Raw genomic sequence first — 9,932 nt, 5'->3', positions numbered from 1 at the left:
TTCGCAATATTGCGATTACACACCTCGTAGCAGTTTCTGAGTAGCTTCAGACTTACTCGGCATCTGCGATCATTTCAGTGCTTGTCGTTCCTGGTTTGACGTCACAAACACACCCAGCGTTCGCCCAGACACTCCCCCGTTTCTCCGGCCACTCCTGCGTTTTTTCCGGAAACGGTAGCGTTTTTTCCCACACGCCCATAAAACGGCCTGTTTCCGCCCAGTAACACCCATTTCCTGTCAATCACATTACGATCGCCAGAACGATGAAAAAGCCGTGAGTAAAAATCCTAACTGCATAGCAAATTTACTTGGCGCAGTCGCAGTGCGGACATTGCGCATGCGCATTAAGCGGAAAATCGCTGCGATGCGAAGATTTTTACCGAACGAACAACTCGGAATGACCCCCTATATGAAGGAAGTGTTTACATTTATGTTTCAGAATGACAAGATAAGTGAATTGATAAATAAGGGGTAGTTGTGTTCTTGTATAAAAAAGAACGATTAGAGAATGCTGTATCATTTAAGGCCTATAAGTTTGTTCAATGTGTATAAAACACATTGTAAGCAAAAGCTTTGCCAAATAGGAAGAGAAGAGTAAATGTAGAGTAGATGACTAGATAGTGCCTGAGAATTAGCTATGTGTAGTGTCGTGTAGGAGAATATTTTTCATTTGTTCTGATATTGCTATTAGATACAGTAAAAGATTGTATGGGGGGGCAATAACTATTTGGGGCTAGCAGTATATTCAGATTCTGCAATTAATTCAGGAGATACATGTGAGGGTTGGGTACGGGATCCCGACAGAGTCATGATGCCGCGGTCAGAATACCAACAGCGACATCCCAACGGTCAGAATCTCAACACATTTTAGTAAGTCTGCTAAACCTTCTCCTTACCCTTCCCACCTGCAGCCTATCCCTAACCCCCCAGAACCCCCCACCCGGGGGCCTAACCCTACCTTTCCCGGCATACTTACATTCAGGATGCTGACTATCGGGTTTCTTAGTGGTGCCAAGATTCCGCTGTGGTTTCTGACAGCCAGCATCTTGACTGTCGGGATGCCAGCTACATCCCACATGTGATACCTCCTGTGTTATAGGCTCCATAAATAACCATTTGACGTAATTTAGTGATAATCATGAAGAAACTGCTGTTTCTGCTTGATCAGTGGGGTAGATAAGTTTGATGTTAGATTGGGTTTCTGAAGTGAGGGTTTCTATTTTATCACAATCTTCTCCATAAATTCCAAGCAGGAGTGCAGCTTTGTCCTTCTTGTAATATATTGCTTTTTTTATTGAAGTACATAAAGAAATGTAATTTGTATAAAACTATAACACAATGTGCAGTAAAGTGAGCTCTGCGTTGTGTGTTGTATTGCTAGACCTCCAAACCCCATTGTAATTATTAAACTCTTGGGGATGATTTTGTTGCTAACGTTTAAGTTAAAGTTTCATGTAGCTGTGTTGCCATTGTAAAGGCTTTCTCCACCCAATCCCAAACACATCACATTGCTACACATTTTAAACTTGTATGTCATGTTTGGCCTTGAATTAATTAGTTTTGGCAACTGGATTTGGTGATTCATAAGAGAGTCCCTGCGGTCTCTTTACTAGCAGATGTACCATTTCCTGTGCTAAAAGCTATTACAGCAACAATAGGACAATTTTTTAGAATGCTTGGAATGTGCTACTTCTAAAGCAATTATTGTTCTATAAGAAAAGTAATTGAAGGGCTAAAAGAAATACACATCTCAAAGGAAATAACCATAATATACACGAGTTCTTTCTATATGAGATGTCCCGGAGACATCAGTCCTGACCTCTGACATGCTTGGATTTAAATTTCTTGAAAAAATAACATTAAAAGGGCCACCATCTATATGTGAGTGACCTAGATGAAGCTTTTACTACATCTGTATATGACTGATGCAATAAGAAGTACAAATATAAAAAGTTAACTTTCACATCAATATATCATAGTATAGTAATATCATCTACAAGTAGCTACTATACATGACATGGGGGGTAATTCAGAGTTGATTGCAGCAGCAAATTTGTTAGCAGTTGGGCAAAACCATGTGCACTGCAGGGGGGCCAAGAGAGAGTTAGATTTGGGTGGGTTATTTTGTTTCTGTGCAGGGTAAATACTGACTGCTGTATTTTTATACTGCAATTTAGATTTCAGATTGAACACATCCCACCCAAATCTAAAGGCCCGTATGCACGGGCCGATGTGGGAGAGATGTGTGCTGAGCGGTTCACTCAGCACACATCTCTCCCATCGCTCAGCACAGAGCGATGTGTGCTGAGCGTGCGGGGAGGGGGGGGGGGGGAGACGGGGGGCCGCTCATTTCACCCAGCGGGTGAAATGAGCGACCTGCTAGATTGGCCTACATGCAGGCCACAGGCCAATCTAGCACCAGCGATAGCAATGCACGGGGCTGCGCATCGCTATCGCTGTGAGGGCTACACACGGAGCGATCATGTTTAAAATCTAAGCAATCTAGTCAGATTGCTTAGATTATCGCTCAGTGAGTACCCCCCTTTACTCTCTCTGCACGTTATATCTGCCCCCCTGCAGTGCACATGGGGCCTAATTCAGATCTGTTCGCTCGCTAGCTATTTTTTGCAGCGCTGCGAACAGATAGACGCCACCTATAGGGGAGTGTATTTAAGCTTTGCAAGGGTGCGAATGCATGTGCAGCTGAGCAGTACAAAAACAGTTTGTGCAGTTTCTGAGTAGCTCTAACATTACTCAGCCGCTGCGATCACTTCAGCCTATTCCAGCCCGGAATTGACATCAGACACCCTCCCTGCAAACGCCTCGACACTCCTGCGTTTTTCCAAACACTCCCAGAAAACGGTCAGTTGCCACCCACAAACGCCCTCTTTCTGTCAATCACCTTGTGTTTGGCTGTGCGAATGGATTCTTCGCTAGAACCAGTGCACAGCAACGATCCGCTTTGTACAAGTACGACGCGCCTGCTCATTGCAGTGCATACGCATGCGCAGTAGTTACCTGATCGCTGTGCAGCGAAAAACGGTAGCGAGCGAACAGATCTGAATTAGGCCCACGGTTTTGCCTAACTGCTAACAAATTTGCTGCTGCAATCAACTGCAAATTACCCCCATTGTGTCTATCAATGTATGCAATTGTGCCTGAGACATTCAGCATCATTCTCAACAAAGTCAGTCCAAGCATTGATTAGGCAAGAATGGGCGGCTATCAGTCAGTATGTGGTCCGGAAGTTGATTGACAGAATGCCAAGGCGAATTGCAGAGGTCTTGAAAAAGAAGGGTCAAATCTGCAAATACTGACTCTTTGCATAAACTTAATGTAATTGTCAATAAAAGCCTTTGAAGATTATGAAATGCTTGTAATTATACTTCAGTATACCATAGTAACATCTGACAAAAAAGTTTAAAAACACTGAAGTGGCAAACTTTGTGAAAACCAATACTTGTGTCATTCTAAAAACTTTTGCCCATGGCTGTATACACTCAGAGGTCAATTCAATCAGCTGCGAGTTGGTTCGCATTGGGAGAAAGTGCAGTCTACTAAAATGAGATGGGGCTGAGCTGGGATGCCGTTAATTTGCTGGCGGTCAGGATACCGATGCCAGAATCCCGACCGCTGGCAATGCCGGCAGCCGGAATTCCAGCTAACAGGGGCTATTCCCACTCGTGGGTGTTCACGACACCCATAGAGTAAGAATAGAACCTGTGGTGAGTGCAGCGAGCCACCGAGCCCGCAGCGTGGCGAGCACTGCGGGCCCGCAAGGGGATTCTTTGCGCTTTCCCCGATGCCGGCATACAGACAGCCGGCATCCCAAACGTCCATATATCATACTGATTCCGCTGAGCTGATGTGCCCATTCAATGGCAATTTGCCCTGTTCGCTCCTAACTGAAACTATCCCTTATTGTTCATCATTACTGTAGATGTATGCTGTCTGTGGATTGTCACACTGCTATCCACTTGTCATACAGTGTTTTCTTATATTCTAAGTTTTTGATGTAAGCCAAAGGAAAAAATAAAATAAAGGATTGTTTGGTTCTTTGGAGAATCAAGCTGGTTTCCTACCAGTGTTATAAAGATGCACAGAACAGGCTTATCTACAAGCAAAGATGTTTTTCTGTTGTTATTTTTCTCTCAGTGTTCAACATGATTGTTGTGCTTTGGAGGATATTTAAAGTATCTAAAAGAGTGCATAGTACTGGGTTTAATGAAAATATAAAAAATAGAGATCAAGGAACTAAAAACTTAGTTGAGTAATTGTATTGAATTACTGGTAGTACTAGTAACAAACAGGAAACAAAACCATGTATTTGCATTTATGAAACAGTGCTAGAACACCAAACAAAAGAAAAAATGTGCATTTTTTATATATATATTATTTAGTATAAACCCTTCATTCCAGACCAATGGTTACTTTTAAGCATATACTGTAGGTAACATTTTTGAACATGTTTTTTTTTAAATGTTATTTATTTATTACCAGTTATTTATATAGCGCACACATATTCTGCAGCGCTTTACAGAGAATACTTGGCCATTCACATCAGTCCCTGCCCCAGTGGAGTTTACAATCTATGGCCCTCATTCCGAGTTGATCGCTCGCTAGCTGCTTTTAGCAGCCGTGCAAACGCTAAGCCGCCGCCCTCTGGGAGTGTATCTTAGCTTAGCAGAAGTGCGAACGAAAGGATCGCAGAGCAGCTACAAAAAAAGATTGTGCAGTTTCAGAGTAGCTCCAGACCTAATCCTAGATTGCGATCACTTCAGTCTGTTTAGTTCCTGTTTTGACGTCACAAACACGCTCTGCGTTCGCCCAGCCACGCCTACGTTTTTCCAGCCACTCCTACGTTTTTATCTGGCACACTTGCATTTTTTCACACACGCCCCGAAAACGGTCAGTTACCACCCAGAAACACCCACTTTCTGTCAATCACTCTGCGGCCAGCAGTGCAACTGAAAAGCATCGCTAGAGCTTGTGTAAAACTGCATCGGCTATTGTGAAAGTATGTCGCGCGTGCGCATTGCGCCCCATACGCATGCGCAGAAGTGCCAATTTTTAGCCTGATCGCTGCGCTGTGAACGAAAGCAGCTAGCGATCAACTCGGGATGAGGGTCTATATTCCCTATCACATGTACACCACACACATTCACGCTAGGGTTAATGTTTTTGTTGGGATCCAATTACCCTACCAGTATATTTTTGGTTTGTGGGAGGAAATCGGAGTATCCGGAGGAAACCCACGCAAGTACAGGGAGAATATACAAACTCCACACAGTTAGAGCCATGGTGGGAATTGAACCCATGACCTCAGTGCTGTGAGGCAGTAATGTAAACCATTACACCATCCGTACTGCCCTGATATGTTATACATATCTTATACATATACCCAGAGTTGGACTAGCCCACAGAGGTACAGCGGAAACGCACGGCGGGCCCTACTGCCTTTGTGATCACCTTCTGCCTGGGGGCTCACCTCCTCCTCTAGGGTTCAGGTTTGAGACTGTGCACTTGAATTATACAGTACATTATACATGTTACCTTATATTGCACAGGACCATGGTGTATTTTCTACAGTGCATTTCTGGTATTAATCTGGTACATTATCATGCCCCCACTAGCAGTATTTAATTATCTATTACCACTCTCTGCTGTTTAGGAAAACCAATGTGATGGCCACACCCCCTCTTGAGACTGTCCAGACCCCTAAACTTGGGCCCTTACCACTGCAATCCCCCGGTGGGCTCTCATGCCCCAGTCCGACACTGGATATGTCCTCAACTTCACATTGTAAAGCACAGCAAAGGTCACTAGGGAGTTCAGTATCTATACAATGATAATTAGGTTCAGTGTTTATAAATAATGTGACATTTATATAACTTCTCAAACTGTACCGCCCCTTTCCCCCCAAACACATATCTACGATTGTATGTACAGGAGAATATCGCTGAGAATGCACACCTTAGTGCATGTAGTATACTTGAAAAGATATCAGGCAGAATACGTAATTGGCATCTGGCTATTACTAGGGCATCTGGGCAGGCTGAACCGGCGGTTACTGTCTCGGCTCAAAACGGCCAAGACAGGGTCTTACTGCAGCCAGCATCCAAAACCAATCTCCCGGAGGCTGCTTCCAGCGCCCCCTCCCTCTCTGCTTCTCATCTCCACACCGTTCCTGTCAGCACACCCTGCCTCACTCCCTCTCCCAACCCTGTGTACGCACACACGATCACTGCACAACCCCCCGGCACCTGAGACAGCCAAGCAGCGTGCCCGTATCGGTGATGCGAATCCCTGTCAGCCCGGGATCAAAGTAGTGGAGGCAGAGCAGGAGGAGGATCGTTAGGACAGGTGCTCCGGATCAGCAGTGCTGCTATAGCTGGTAAGAGATACTGTCTCTCTAGTGCTGACAGTCTGTTCAGCCCAATAGTCCTGTATTATTACATTAGATGTCCCCCCCCTCGCACCCCCTCCCGCGTAATCGCATATAAAGGACCCCTGTATAGTGTCAGTGCATAGTGTCTGGGACGTTGGTGGATTGTGAGGAAGTAATTGCCCGCTTAGAGGACCCCTTGGTCTTAGGCGGGCGAGGGTTAGACTTTTGAGCAGTCAGTGATTGGTTCAATTGCTGTAACTGATTGGACAGTTGATCTGCCCATGGTGGGTTAACCGCGGGGACCATAAGCGGTTGTACCGGCACAGGAGGTCCCATAGGGGGTGTTAGTCTAGTTACCAGCGTATTCAATAGCGTGGAGAAGGTAGCCCAAGGTGGGTCATTTTGCACCCCCGTTGCTACAGTCCCACTGGGGGGTAAGGAACCCCCAGAACCTGAACCCTCAGCTGCTATGTTATCCTCAAATGTGTCTGCAGCGTCAACACCATGCAATGTGGGATCAGCCCCACCTCCGTTGCCCTTTGTAGCTGACATAATCAAAAGCTCAATGCAAGGCAACACAGTACAATATCAGCAGCACAATACCTGACAAGAACCCCCCTGTGCATAAACAGGGAATTCAAGAGGTATATGGTGACTAAAAATCACAGAGAAAAATACACACTGAGGGCCTAATTCTGAGTTGATCGCAGCAGCAACTTTGTTAGCAGTTGGGCAAAACCATGTGCACTGCAGGGGGGACAGATATAACATGTGCAGAGAGTTAGATTTGGGTGGAGTGTATTCAAACTGAAATCTAAATTGCAGTGTAAAATTAAAGCAGCCAGTATTTACCCTGCACAGAAACAAAATAACCCACCCAAATCTAACTCTCTCTGCAAATGTTATATCTGGTCCCCCTGCTGTGCACATGGTTTTGCCCAATTGCTAACAATCTTGCTGCTGTGATCAACTCAGATTTACCCCCTGAGTATATCCTGCGAACTGCCTATATTATGATAAACCTGACACACTTAGCTCCCTCATGTTATAGAATATAGGGATAGCAATCTGAGTGAGATACACGAAATGGAGGTAACACAGCAGCTATATGCACACACCCAGAGTCACAGTTTGTACAATGCAGAAATTATGACATGCAATAAAACTGCACTGGACTAGCAATACAGAGTAGTACTATGTATAGCTATACACTTAATAGATATAACAATGCACAGTAAAGACTGGATGTATATCACAGGATACTGTACTAAATAACCCTGACTAAATGCACTTTTTCTTAACTAACACTGTGGGGTATATTTACTAAGCTCCCGATTTTGACCGAGATGCCGTTTTTTCTTCAAAGTGTCATCTCGGTAATTTACTAAGCAAAAATCACGGCAGTGATGAGGGCATTCGTAATATTTTGGAAGTCCTAGGAAAAAATCACGAATCAATACACCATCGGTCAAATACGCCTGCAATTTGGTAGAAATCGGGAATTTACTAAAAAGTGCAAATCACAAACACTGCCGACAATAGCCAAACACTGCCGTGCTGAAATACAATTCGTGAAAAAGTGCTAAAAAAAACAGACCTGCTTTTTTTTACCGTGATTGGATAGGCATGCACGGATCCATGAGATCCGTGCATGTTTTTCAGTGGGAAGGGGTGGGAAATGTTTGAATTTGTAAAAAAAAAATGCGTGGGATCCCCCCTCCTAAGTCAAACCAGCCTCGGGCTCTTTGAGCCAGTCCTGGTTGCAAAAATATGGGGAAAAAATTGACAGGGGTTCCCCCATATTTAAGCAACCAGCACCGGACTCTGCGCCTGGTCCTGGTTCCAAAAATACGGGGGACAAAAAGCGTAGGGGTCCCCCGTATTTTTGAAACCAGCACCGGGCTCCACTAGCTGGACAGATAATGCCACAGCCGGTGGTCACTTTTATACAGCGCCCTGCGGCCGTGGCATTAAATACTCAACTAGTCACCCCTGGCCGGGGTACCCTGGAGGAGTGGGAACCCCTTAAATCAAGGGGTCCCCCCCCTCCAGCCACCCAAGGGCCAGGGGTGAAGCCCGAGGCTGTCCCCCCCATCCAAGGGCTGCGGATGGGGGGCTGATAGCCTTTGTTGAAAGTGTTGAATATTGGCCCTCATTCCGAGTTGATCGCTCGCAAGGCGAATTTAGCAGAGTTGCTCACGCTAAGCCTACGCCTACTGGGAGTGTATCTTAGCTTCTTAAAATTGCGACCGATGTATTCGCAATATTGCGATTACAAACTACTTAGCAGTTTCAGAGTAGCTTCAGACTTACTCGGCATCTGCGTTCAGTTCAGTGCTTGTCGTTCCTGGTTTGACGTCATAAACACACCCAGCGTTCGCCCAGACACTCCCCCGTTTCTCCGGCCACTCCTGCGTTTTTTCCGGAAACGGTAGCGTTTTTATCTACACGCCCCGAAAACGCCGTGTTTCCGCCCAGTAACACCCATTTCCTGTCAATCACACTACGTTCGCCAGAGCGAAGAAAAAGCCGTGAGTAAAAATACTATCTTCATTGTAAAATTACTTGGCGCAGTCGCAGTGCGAATATTGCGCATGCGTACTAAGCGGAATTTCACTGCGATGCGAAGAAAATTACCGAGCGAACGACTCGGAATGAGGGCCATTGTTTTTAGTAGCAGTACTACAAGTCCCAGCAAGCCTCCCCCGCAAGCTGGTACTTGGAGAACCACAAGTACCAGCATGCAGCGGAAAACCGGGCCCGCTGGTACCTGTAGTACTACTACTAAAAAAATACCCCAATAAATACATAAGACACACACCTTGAAAGTATAACTTTAATACACACATCCACACCACCATATATACATACTTACCTTATGTTCACACGAGGGTCGGTCCTCTTCTCCATGTAGAATCCATGGTGCACCTGTTGAAAAAATTATACTCACAAAATCCAGTGTAGAAGGCTCTTCTGCTTGTAATCCATTTGTAATCCTCGTACTTGTCAAAATAAAAAAACGGACACCCGACCTCGAACTGAAAGGGGCCCCATGTTTTCCCATGGGACCCCTTTCCCCGAATGCCAGAAACCCCCTCTGACTTATGTCTAAGAGGGTTTCTTCAGCCAATCAGGGAGCGCCACGTTGTGGCACCCTCCTGATCGGCTGTGTGCTCCTGTACTGTCTGACAGGCGGCACACGGCAGTGTTACAATGTAGCGCCTATGCGCTCCATTGTAACCAATGGTGGGAACTTTGTGGTCAGCGGTTGACCGAAAGTAACCTCACCGCTGACCACAAAGTTCCTACCATTGGTTACAATGGAGCGCATAGGCGCTACATTGTAACACTGCCGTGTGCCGCCTGTCAGACAGTACAGGAGCACACAGCCGATCAGGAGGGTGCCACAACGTGGCGCTCCCTGATTGGCTGAAGAAACCCTCTTAGACATAAGTCAGAGGGGGTTTCTGGCATTCGGGGAAAGGGGTCCCATGTGAAAACATGGGGCCCCTTTCAGTTCGAGGTCGGGTGTCCATTTTTTTAT

This window comes from Pseudophryne corroboree, chromosome 1 (assembly GCF_028390025.1).
Source record: "Pseudophryne corroboree isolate aPseCor3 chromosome 1, aPseCor3.hap2, whole genome shotgun sequence".
Classification (NCBI taxonomy): Eukaryota; Metazoa; Chordata; class Amphibia; order Anura; family Myobatrachidae; genus Pseudophryne; species Pseudophryne corroboree.
The sequence above is the reverse complement of the archived record's forward strand: the minus strand, read 5'-3'. Positions refer to the sequence as shown.